Genomic DNA, 12984 nt, shown 5'->3' with positions numbered 1-12984 from the left:
GAAAAGTTTCTGCACTAGTCCTATCTGACAGTAAAAGATGCCACTGGGGTGCAAGGATGTGTAGGAGCATCCCCAGCTTGAGGTTAGGTTAGGAATGAAATGTATCAGAGCTCCATGAGTTAAATTAAAAATCCCCGCTGGGCAAAGGGATAAACTTTAAATGAATGATCCACTAAAATGTGTACTTATAGTTCACAATGAGTCTCACTGTTATAATGAGCAGACACAAGTGCAAAAAAAAAAGGATGTTACCGGAGCTGCAGAATTTGAGGTATAATGAGGTTGGACAGGGCTAAGGCTTTTTTTTTTAACTGGAGTGTGGAAGGTTGAGGGGTGGCCTTATAGAGGTTTATAAAATCATGATGGGCATAGTTAAGGTGAATAGCAAGGGTCTTTTTCCCTAGAGTAGAGGAGTTCAAACTTAGAGGGCATAATTTGAAGGTGAGAGGAGAAAGATTTAAAAGGGACCCGAGAGGCAACCTTTTCACACACAGGTGGGTTGTAGGTGGACTGACATTCCAGAGCCAGTAGTAGATACAGGGTACAGTTGCAACACTTAAAAGATAGGTTCATGCATATGAAATGTTTAGAGGGATTTGGGCCAATGCGGGCAAACGGGACTAGTAGAGTTTAGGAAATCAGGATGGCATTGACGTGCTGGACTGAAGGGTCTGTTTCTGTGCTGTATGACTCTATGCCTCTATACCAAGACGCATTGCCATAGTAGAGAAATCAAATACCACAAAAGCATTTTATAATCAGGTCATAGTATTGGGAATGTTGCAAAGCAGAATTAAAATGACAAAACGGACAATCTAATAGTTAAAGCAGGCAGAATATAACAGAATACTTTTGATTGCATGATAAGAGTGGGAGATCCATCATTTAAACTAGGATTCAAATAAGAAGCATGTATTAAGGCCGGTGACACAGATTTCATTAAGAAAATTGTAGAAAGAACAGACATTGTTTATTAGGCCGTGAAAGGCAGGAAATCATCCATTTCGCCTGTGGAAAAATGGGAAGCCTCAGATTTTGAATCTAAAAACATGAAACGGTTAGCAATACAGTAATGGAGTTTTATTTATTATAGAGTTCTAAGAAAGGAAAATATATCAAAATTTCTATTTTATGCTATTTATAGAAGTAACTAAAAGCTTCAAGAGAACAGGATTGTAGCAGCATTGAAATATAGCAGAATCAAAATGTTTTAAAGTAAGAGGAATAAATAATCATGTTCCAAAGACATAAAGGGTGAAATAATGCTACCTGTAATATTTAATATCAGAGTTGTGCCAAATAGATCAAAGGATTCTGGAGCTTGGAGAAAACCAAATGTAGAAATACTTTAACTTTAAATACTAAATTACAAGTACATAAATCCACTATTGTATCAAATATGTAACAACAGGTTGGAAAGGTGCACCACTTCCTTCCTAGTCAGCCTCCTCACCCATCATAACAAATTTTATACTTTACTAGAGTGATAATATAGCCAATTATCACCAGTTTTAACAGTTTTATGCTGTATCTGGTTAGCATTAAGAATAATTAAGCCAGGCTTCTTTCATCAATAAAGAATAACTGCTTCATCACAAATAGAATTTAAACATGAATGCAAAGAATATTAACAAAAATAGGTGTAGATTGTGGCAAAGTTAGACTTTGATCCTAATATTCCAAACATAAGGACACAGACATGGGGAAAAGAGACAGATTATGGTCAAACACCTCAAATAGCAAATGCAATCAAACAAGCAATCTCCCTCAGACCTTAGTGATAATGTAGGTCAACAAAACTCATTAAAGCTTCACAGAGGGTTACAATTCTTCACTTTCAATAATGCAGCCTTAAAATTCACTGAAAAACCCACACAAACTGATTGCTACAACGATTGCTCACATTATGGTGACACATCTTTCTTTCCTGAGATTATACTCCCCTGGATTCCTGAAGACTGCAGGTTTCACAAACAGTGAGCTTCATTAAGCCAGCACTATGCCCAGTTTGTTTCCTGGGTTCTAACCTGGCTCAACTGCATAAAGCAAATACTATTTGTGGGCTTTCAACCCTCACTTCCTGCAATACTGACCTATTTACTTGTCTTTGGCTTCTTTCAAGCTCTTCACAGATTCGTTTTACCATCCATATTAATAACTTGGATGAAGGGATTAAAATCAAGAGTGTGGTGCTGGAAAAACTCAAGCAGGCCACGCAGCATCTGAGGAGCAGGAGAATTGATTTTCAGGCATAAGCCCTTCATCAGGAATGTTTAATCAGAAACATCAATTCTCCTGCTCCTTGGATGTTGCCTGACCTGCTGTGCTTTTCCATCACCCACTCTCCAATCTGATCTCCAGCATCTGCAACCCTCACTTTCTCCTCCCTGAAGGGATTAAAAAACATGGTTGCTAACTTTGCTGATGGCACAAAAATATGTAGGAAGGTAAGTTACGTCCTCTTCAAAAGAAGGTTGCAAAAATATATCGATAACTTAAATGAGTGGACTAGTTTTGGCAATTGGAGTATATTGTGGTGAAATGTGAAATTGTTAATTTTGACAGAATGAATAGAAAGAAGCATATTATCTAAATAGTGAGACATTGCAGAATTCTGAGATACAGATAAATCTGGGTGTCTTAGTGCATGAACTGCAGAAGGTTAATATGCAAGTACAGCAAGAAATGAGGCAAGCTAATAAAATATTATTTATTTGAAGGACATTGCACACAATATTAAGGTTATGCTTCAATTATATGAAGCATTGGCAAAACCACTGATAGAGTATTATGTACTGAATTGGTATCCTTATTTAACAAAAGGGTAAATGTATTGGAAACAATTAAGTGGAGGGTTACCAGATTAATACCTGGATCATGCACATTATCTTATGAGAAATGCATCATCAAGATGGCAGCGGATTAAGGTTCCCGAACTAGGGCTTGTCCACTGCGACCACTTTTCTTTTATTCTTTTTATTGAACAAAGCAAACAAATGTCAACATAAATCAGAGGATACCGCTATTGAGTTAAGGATATCTCAGGATATCACTGCTTACAAACAATGTTATTAACTCCAACTGAAGTGATGTACTGACTGGTAAACTAAGTCGTGGAACCTGATTCAAAACCTAATGCTGTTTAGTTTTTGACAGCTATGACTTTGATATATTTTAGGTATTTGCAATTATAATTTTTATGAAGGAAAGACAAGCTCTTTTAAACAGTCATCTTGACTGAGTTTATAATTTAATGCTGTCAATGTATGCAAATCTCACCCATTTTTGAAATCTCATGAATAATGTACTTTTCTGACTAATCATTTGCAGTCAAATTAATCTTTATCTTTGCTCATGAACAAGAATTCTTCCACATGAATCGATTCAATATCTCACATATGTGCCCATTTCTCCCAGAATTCTTCCAAACAGGTTCCGCCCCTGACCACGACACAGAAAAGGCTTTTATCAATGTCACAAATGACAGTTTACATAGTAACCTTCTTATTGTTCATGACTGTCTGAAAACATTGACACAGTTGCACACACCACCTTCCTCCAGTGGCACTCACATAGTTCTATTCTTATCTATCGAATTGCAGATTGAATATCAAATGAAATAGCTTCACCTCTTGCTCCCACATCATTGATTTTGATTCTTGTTTTCCTTCCTACTTCTTATTTACACACTTCCCCTTGATGACACTGTCCAAAGCTCAGACTCCACATGGCAACAAGGCTCAGTTTTTCATCTACTCTACAGTTGCTATTGAAACTCTAAACCATACCTTTTACCTCTAGGTTTCACTATTCCAACACAAAACTGGCTGACCTCCAATGCTCTCCCTTCAGTAAACTTGCAATTATCCAAGTTTTGCTCCAAGTATCCTACCACAAATTCCATTTACCCACCATTCTTTTGTTCATTGAATTGCTTCAGCTCCCAGCTAAGTAGTGCCCCAACTTTAAAATTTATCTATGCTTTCATATTTCCTCACCTTTGTCCTTCCCTATCTATCTAACCTCCAGACTCAGAGCCCACTAAGATTGTCATGCTCCTTCGATTTTAGACTCTTCGCATCCATGGTAGCTCTATCATTGGTGGTCGTGCCTCATCTGCCAAGGCCCTATGCTTTGGAATACCCTCCCTTAGCTTCTTTGTCTCCTCTATTTCATTCTTTAAAATATGCCTTTTTGCTTGTTCCATCTAATGTCAAACATAATTTTTTGACTCAAGGGGGTCAAAATTTGAATCTGAAGAAATATTTTGTTCTACAGGGGGTAAACATGTTACAAATCTGAAACAGGAATTCAATCTGCTCAAAGTGATCATTCCAGTTTTAATGAAGGAGGGAGGAAAGCTTGTAACCAATCCATTTGCAAGAAGCTGCTCTGGAATTAACTTCTTTTAAGGAAGTTCTGTGCCTCTATTTTTACCATGTTCATACTTTCAAACATTGGCAGTCAATATTCCATGCCCAGGAAAAATCAGCAAATAAGAGATAAAAACAGTTGATCAAGGTAAGTGCCTTTACAGCTCTGCTTGTGAACTTGAAGGAATTGGAGTATTTCTTTCCAGCTTATTAAACTTACCAATGAACTACCCTGATCGGTTTTACCCTCCTCTAACCGTCCATCACAGTCAGAGAACCTGAACACCATCTTGCTCCTTATACCACCAACATTCTCCCTTAGAAGCACCACCTTCCTTATCCATCCACAATCTCTTCCACTACGCTCCATCCCCATGAGAACCTTGACTGATCTCTCCCGGTTTGTTGATCTGTTGTATCCTTCCATTTTCCCACTAGCCAAGCAGCATCAGACTGACTACCATGTGGAAAGCTGAGAGAAAAAGTTTAAAACGTATTAATAAATGTAAAAGTATCACTGGTGGTTGGAAATTTAATGAAGTCACTACTGTAGGATAAAATGGAGAAATATATAGAAATCAAAATAAGCAATAAAGTCGTCATGTCTCAATATTCAAAGCCTTGCTTGATCAACTTCATTGAATTTGTTTGAATCGGTATTAGAATTGACAAGGGTAATGTAGTAAATGTAATACATCAAGATATAAAAATATCGTTAATAACATAAAACACAATTCATGAATAAATAAGGTCAGAGACTGCTGAATCAGGAGCAAGAAACAGAGTAGACTGCTAGCTGGCTGAGATACACAAAGCAGTGGGTGAAGGATTGCTTTTCAGAGTGGTAGAAGAAAGGAAATCAGGTCGCTCAAGGATCAGTGTAGAACCAATTTTGTTCATAATGTACACTAATGCCTTAGATTTTGGAACACTACAATTTCCAAGTTCTCAGCGACATTAAATTGGGAGTAATAACTAACACTGGAGAGAACTGGAATAAATTACAAGAAGACAATAATAAAACATTATGGATGAGTGTATAATTGGCAAATGAATTTTTAAAACTTCTATCATGGGATACAAGTGTCACCAAAAGGGCTGACAATTAGTACCTGTCCCTATCTGCCCTTAAGCTGTCTGCCTTCTTAAACTGCTGCAGTCTATTTGATGTAGATGGACTCACAATACCATTGTGGTTAATGTGTTAATTGGTTCTTGGAGAATATACTTTTATGCAAAATGACAGTATGCGATGTTGTTATAAATGGGGTTACATTTTTGGTGGAAGGCTTTGGGAATATATATTTCTATATCAATGTGTATATTAACATTTTAAAGTTAAGAAACCAGAAACAAATCAACAATACATCTATTCCAAAGAGCAAAGGCTAAGAGAGAATCAAGTTAGAGTGTGCATTGAGTTATATAGCCTTGACTCACTTCGGGGAATGGATGAGGGGCAATGGTGGTTTTACAGGAGATTGGAAAATTTGTTGGCAGGCGACAAAGGGGGATTTTGTGGGTTTTTTGAAAGGCCGTTAAGTACACTTTGCAATATCTTCTGAAGAGTTTTTTGATGTAGGGCTTTTAAAGAATTTTTCCAGTGACTATTGCAATTTATTTCTCTAGTCTCTCTGGATCTGCCTGTGACAATTCACTGCATAGTTAATGTTTCTGTTCATTTGGCCAATGCACATTGTCAGGGTTTTCTTCATCAAACTGGTCTTTGCCTCTTCAAGTTGTTACAAAGGATCCCTAAGTGGGTTAAATTAATGCACAATGTTTCTACAATTTAAGATAAACAAGGTGGTGATGGGCTGGAACTGCTATTTTCTGTGGTTCACATTGTACAGCTGGTGAATGATTAACCAGTGGCCTTAAAAAGGATCATTGCAGACCATGACAACCTGGCCCAGCACAAATAAAAATTTGGGCAGTTTCCAATACTGATTCCTCTTAAGATTACTTGCTTCCACATCAGCCAAATCCCAACATTCACAGCAGCCACATGGAAGTTACATGGGAATGTACAGATTTACCATGACTTTATGTGAATCAGCAGCAAAGAAATACATATTCAGGTCATTAACTGGAGATCAATGTTAATGTGCAATGACATTGTGTGCAATGACACTGAGCGAGGATATCCCATACACTTAAGAAAAATGTTACCTGGAAATTGAGAATCTAAATGTGTTAAGATGTGAAGTGTACAAATACTAAAGAACCTCAAGAAAGAATAACTGAAATTTACTTGAACCTTTTTTCAGCTACTATCCTTCCCACACCAGGGATAAAATTTCATCTCATTCAAAACCCGTCCACATGCACATGGTTAAAATATGGCCTTCACTGGATCTAGCCATCACTGGAAGAACTGTATATGACTTCTGCAATTTAGGGTTAAAATTGCCTAGGGGTCTAAACTTTAATATTAACCAGATCCCTGTGTATTATTTTCTTGAAAGTGGAAAGTGTAGTTAAAGTGATGATGCACACAAATGCTTCAACAACATAATAGGAAATACGCAGTCACCATTTTAACCAAGACTAAAATCAGACCTGAACAATTTATCCAAAATTACAGTAAGACCTAATATCACAAAATTGATTCTATTTGTCCGAAACCATCTTTTCTCAACAAAATAGATTTTCACAAATTACTTACCTTTGCTCAACAATTTGTTCAATAGTTCTTTACTACATCCACAATTCTATACTTCAAAAGTTTTCACAATTATAAATAAGTGGTGATGCGTTTTATGGTTTAAATCCAATCTCAAGCTTCAATTGAAAACTGCTCAATTTTTAGACATGCAGACTATGGCATGCCCTGGGTTTTTGATTGCACTTCTGTAATCTCTGAATAACTGACATAATTCTCCTACCAATACAGGAAAAGAAAATTAGCTGAATGGAAGATCTCCTATTATTCAGGATAAATCAAGTGTGAACAGTTATGTTCAGCCTACCTTCTGATTTAAATGATGGTGCTTAATGGAACATTTAGGTTGTTGGTGGGGCTAAATTGAGTAAAATTATCTTGAAAAATTATGGGCCATTTCATGTGAGGAATTTATTTCTATCATGGTTATCTAAAAAAGAACTCAATTAAATGAAAGGTAATGGCAGAAATGCTGCAATTAAATTTGATTGATTATTCAGACATCATACATGGATGGAACAGGAAATGCCACTTTTTAAAGGGAATGTATGTACAGACATACTTTAAAAATTGCAAAAGCCTCCTCTCCTAAGGGGGCTTTCAGTTCCTCAGTTTTTTCATCCAGTTCCGATCTATTTACAAGCCCCTTGTGTAATGAATGTGGAAAAAATACACTTTGCTAAGGAAGATGAACACCCGTAATATGAGATTGCTTTCTCTCATTCCTAAAACAATAAATATATCATTGCGGTTCAGTTCCATTAGTGGAACAGGATGCTAGTAAAGTGAGCAAGAAGAATGGAAGAGGCGGACATCATTTAGCATCGATGGTAAAAGCAATTTTCAGGAAATTGTTAACCAAGAGGTGTTATTGCAATTTCATACAGCATTAGACAAACACTTTTCCCAGTTTTTTTAAGGGGATTTCTTTGACAAAATTTCACCCGTTTTAAATGATCGTTCTTTGTCTATCGAATCCTATAAACATAACAAGCGGTCATCTGGTAAGCCATACTGAGGACCACATTGTGTGATGTCCCTCTTTGACTTTGCCTCGGCTTGACAGCCTGCAATATTGCCTGATACTGCTCAATATAACTCAGATTGTGAGCTGAGCAGAACAGTCTCTACACAGTCATTGAGCAATAGCATCTAATGCTCAAAGCCAGCAAAGTAGCCTTTATATTTTACATAAGCTTTGAGGGCTGCACTATATCTTTGATATTAAGGCCATAAAGTAAACATAAAATAAACTGATAGAGCATGCATGCTGGAACTGTTATTCAGTAAATACATCAAGGTGAAAGCTAAATGAGGAATTAAATTGGGAATGTATTAATGCATTGAGCATTCAACAAACAGATTTTTAAAATCTGTCCATATTAAAAACAAAGTGCTCAATATTCAGATCCACAGCACAAACTTTGTGCATTACAATAATCCTGACAGATGACATTTGTGCTGCACATATACTTTTTGTGAGAGTCATGCAAGATGCCATTATGTCATTATCATTCTTACAATTAGCATCCTGTGGAAGTAGGCAGACCATAATGTCAATCAGTGTGAAATTCTGATATGATGCCAACACTGACACTTTGGAGCTCTGCACTTCACTGACAACACATTCTAATTACATACAACTGTATGTGTAGCCATCAGCTGGTAAGACCTTCCATCATTACTGTTTAAAGGAATCATTAAACACTAGTAGATGTTACGACTATTTGATTCATCTGTTTTAGAGATGTAATTTTTAGTTTCAGAGATATAACTTTTAGGTTGGAGATTAAAGTGTTACAGGTAAGTGCAAATGGATATTCTATTCAGAAACTTATAACAGATCTGATGCAAATGCAACTCAAACAAGTCTGTGTTTGTTGGACTCAAAAGGTAACCTTTATTTGTCTTATAAAGTCAAAGTTGACCACAGATTCGCTAAATATTTATGATATGTAAAGGGCCCATTTGATCTATTGAGTCTTGACTGGCTCTTCAAATATGTACCTTGCCCCCTCACTCCCCAAAAAACAGTGGAATTTCCCCACCTTCTCCCTGTAAATACTGCACATTATTCTATTTCCAGATTACACTCAAATTCCATTTTGAAAGCCTGATTTGAAACTGTCACCAACACACTCTTAGACTATGCATTCCAAATCTTAACCACCTGCTGCATGAAAATCTTTTTACTCATAGAAACTTTACTTTATATCTGTGCCGCCTTGTTAGTACTTACACGAGAGGGATCAATTTCTCCTTATCCAGTCTCCAGTCCAGCACACTCATAATTTTGAACATCTACATGAAAACTTTCAGTGCTCTTTTCTCTTTGGAAAACATTAATAAATTCCCCAAAGTATCTTCATAACTGATGTTGGTCATCTCTCCAAACTATCTGATGGCTTCACATCCTTCCCAAAGTGCGGTGTCGGAACACAAAACTCTGCTTGAGGGTGAACTAGTGATATGTACAAGTTCAACATAAGCTTTTGTTCTTTTACTCTAAGCCTCTGTTAATAAAACATAGTATTCTGTACAGTTTACAAACATAATCTTAGCTTGATCTACCACCTTAATGACTTCAGCACATATGTACTTTCTAAGGTAATGGTTCTAAAAATGATAATGTTGAAAACTGCATTAAGCTCCCTTGCCCTAATGCAGTCATAAGGACTTGGGTAAGGAAAGACAGATCATCTTAGGATTTGCAGGTGAAGGCCTTCACCCACAGGTCTCCCAATTTTCTTATCCACAAAGTTTAACTTAATGTAACTTGGAGCTAGCTTGCAATGAACTCTATCTTGTTTAAGACAAGAGCCTTTTCTCAGTAAGGCTTACAAGTAGTTTTGTTCTACTACTGTAGACCAAGTAGGCCCTTGGACGTGAACATGGAAAGAGGTTGTGACGGCATGGTTTGTTACAGCTGCACAACCTTGCTGTTATGAGGCTGCAATAACACTTGCTCCCAACCAACCAGCAAGCTGCTGACGAGTGGAAGCATCAGGAAGAGGAAGAGAGGTGGAAATCTAATCAATCCCTTTCTGGGAGGGATGTCTGTGAAAAGTCACTATCCAACTGTAAAAGCTGCAAACACAATGCAATTCTTCACCACTAGCAGTCCCATGACTATATCTCCCTCTGTTCCTGACCATTACAACATTCCTGATATGGAGACGATTTGGAGGTGCCAGTGTTGGACTGGTGTGGACAAAGTAAAAAAAAAATCCCACAACACCAGGTTATAGTCCAACAGGTTTATTTGGAAGCACTAGCTTTCAGAGCACCGCTCCTTCATCTGATGAACAAAGGATCAGCACTCTAAAACTCATAATTTTAAATAAATCTGTTGGACTATAATCTGGCATTGTTGACTTCTGACATTATAACATCCATTCAGCCATAATGTAAAAATAAAACAAAATCCCAAATAAATATGCCATGCAAATCTATAAATGAAATCCTGCCATACTACACATAAATATCAATTGATCATCCATTTGCAGTTCCCTAACACTGTTGCTTGCTGCGTGCACTAATGCAGTGTGAGGACAGAGGCTGCAGCATGGCTGTTTGGCTCACCTTCATTGGTAGAATGATGTTCACATGCTCTGGTTGGTGCCACTTTGTCCTCTAGAGAGCTGGCATTTGCATCCCCTTTACTTTTAAATTATGCCCCCTGGTTCTATACCATCCAATTAGAGGAAACATCTTGCTGTAGGCCTGTGGTTGGGAGAATTCCTTTTACTCTGTGGATTGTGAACCTTTGGAATTCTCTACACAGAGGGCTATAGAGGCTCTGTCTTTGCCAATGTTTAAGGTTGAGATTGATAGATTTTGGATTACTAATGACACAAGGTTTTGGGGATGGGATGAGTAATAGGTATTGAAATGTTTGATCAACCACTGAATAGCAGGGCAGGCTAGATGACTTATTCCTGCTCCTGTGGTTCCACCCACCATGGTTGCTGGTCATTAAAATTTGGAATCGAACACTAATATCAGCATGATGATCATGAAACTATTGCTTGCTGTAAAAACTCATCTCGTCCTGGGTCCCAAAAGGAAATCTATTGCCCTTATCTTGTCTAGATGACATGTGACTCCAGATCCACAGCAATGTGGTTGATTTTTAAATGTCCTTAGATCTTCAAAGTTTGTGAGAAGATTTGTAGCTTGGGTGCTCGTTGTTGTGGTTCTGTTTGTTGAGCTGGGAATTTGTGTAGCAGACGTTTCGTCACCTGTCTAGGTGACATCCTCAGTGCTTGGGAGCCTCCTGTGAAGTGCTTCTGTGATCTTTCCTCTGGCATTTGTAGTGGTTTGAATCTGCCGCTTCCGGTTGTCAGTTCCAGCTGTCCGTTGCAGTGGCCGGTATATTGGGTCCAGATCGATGTGCTTGTTGATTGAATCTGTGGATGAGTGCCATGCCTCTAGGAATTCCCTGGCTGTTCTCTGTTTGGCTTGTCCTATAATAGTACTGTTGTCCCAGTCGAATTCATGTTGCTTGTCATCTGCATGTGTGGTTTCTAAGGATAGCTGGTTGTGTCGTTTCATGGCTAGTTGGTGTTCATGGATGTGGATCATTAGCTGAACTACGGAAGCAACCACCCCAACACACACAAAAGAAGTTGCATCAAGACACTATTCAAAAGGGCCACAACACACTACAGCACACCAGAACTGCAAAAAGAGGAAGAAGAACACCTATACAATGTATTCGCCAAAAACGGATACCCGCGCAATTTCATCAACAGATGCCTAAGGGAAAGACAACGGAACGAGGACATGCCACAACCCAAACGACTAGCTACGTTACCATACATCAAGAGCATTTCCGAACTGACAGCCAGACTACTGCGACCAGTAGTGTCATAACAGCACACAAACCAACAGCCACTCTCAGACAACAACTCACCAGAAGAAAGGACCTGATACCCAGCATGAGCAAAACCAATGAAGTGTACAAAATCCTATGCAAGGACTGCACAAAACACTACATAGGACAAACAGGAAGACAGCTAACAATCCGCATCCATGAACACCAACTAGCCACGAAACGACACGACCAGCTATCCTTAGTAGCCACGCACACAGATGACAAGCAACATGAATTCCACTGGGACAACACTACTATTATAGGACAAGCCAAACAGAGAACAGCCAGTGAATTCCTAGAGGCATGGCACTCATTCACAGATTCAATCAATAAGCACATCGACCTGGACCCAATATACTGACCACTGCAACAGACAGCTGGAACTGACAACCGGAAGCGGCAGATTCAAACCACTACAAATGCTGGAGGAAAAATCACAGAAGCGCTTCACAGGAGGCTCCCAAGCACTGAGGATGTCACCTAGACAAAGGACGAAACCTCTGCAACACAAATTCCCAGCTCAGCGAAAAGTCCTTAGATCTTATCGTCCTTACCCTAGCAAATCATTCCTCAGCTCAGCAACACAAGGACAGAAGTTAAAGTTTAATCAGCCTCTTTTTTTTCATTCTCATGCATTAACTTTGCAGTATGTGTCTGAAATAACTAAATTTGTTTTGGGCATATATAATGCCTGTAGATGGTAATGCTGAAATAGTACAAGATCCTCTTACAATCAAAGCAAATACTGGAGATTACATTAGATTACATTAGATTACTTTAGATTAGATTAGATTACTTTAGATTACTTTAGATTACATTACTTTAGATTAGATTAGATTACTTTACTTTAGATTAGATTACTTTATTTACAGTGTGGAAACAGGCCCTTCGGCCCAACAAGTCCACACCGACCTGCCGAAGCGCACCCACCCAGACCCATTCCCCTATATTTACCCCTGCATCTAACACTACAGGCAATTTAACGTGGCCAATTCACCTAACCTGCACATTTTTGGACTGTGGGAGGAAACCGGAGCACCCGGAGGAAACCCACGCAGACACGGGGAGAA

General features: G+C 38.3%; 1 protein-coding gene across 13 annotated transcripts in view; it reads right to left on the bottom strand.

Moving 5' to 3' along the window:
- The window catches only part of jakmip3 (Janus kinase and microtubule interacting protein 3), a 377671-nt gene that overhangs the window by 46080 nt on the left and 318607 nt on the right, over positions 1 to 12984 (bottom strand). The window lies entirely within an intron of this gene.

Source organism: Chiloscyllium plagiosum, unplaced genomic scaffold, assembly GCF_037043375.1.
Source record: "Chiloscyllium plagiosum isolate Xiang-an unplaced genomic scaffold, Cpla_swu_hap1 HiC_scaffold_22, whole genome shotgun sequence".
Classification (NCBI taxonomy): Eukaryota; Metazoa; Chordata; class Chondrichthyes; order Orectolobiformes; family Hemiscylliidae; genus Chiloscyllium; species Chiloscyllium plagiosum.
The sequence above is the reverse complement of the archived record's forward strand: the minus strand, read 5'-3'. Positions and strand labels throughout refer to the sequence as shown.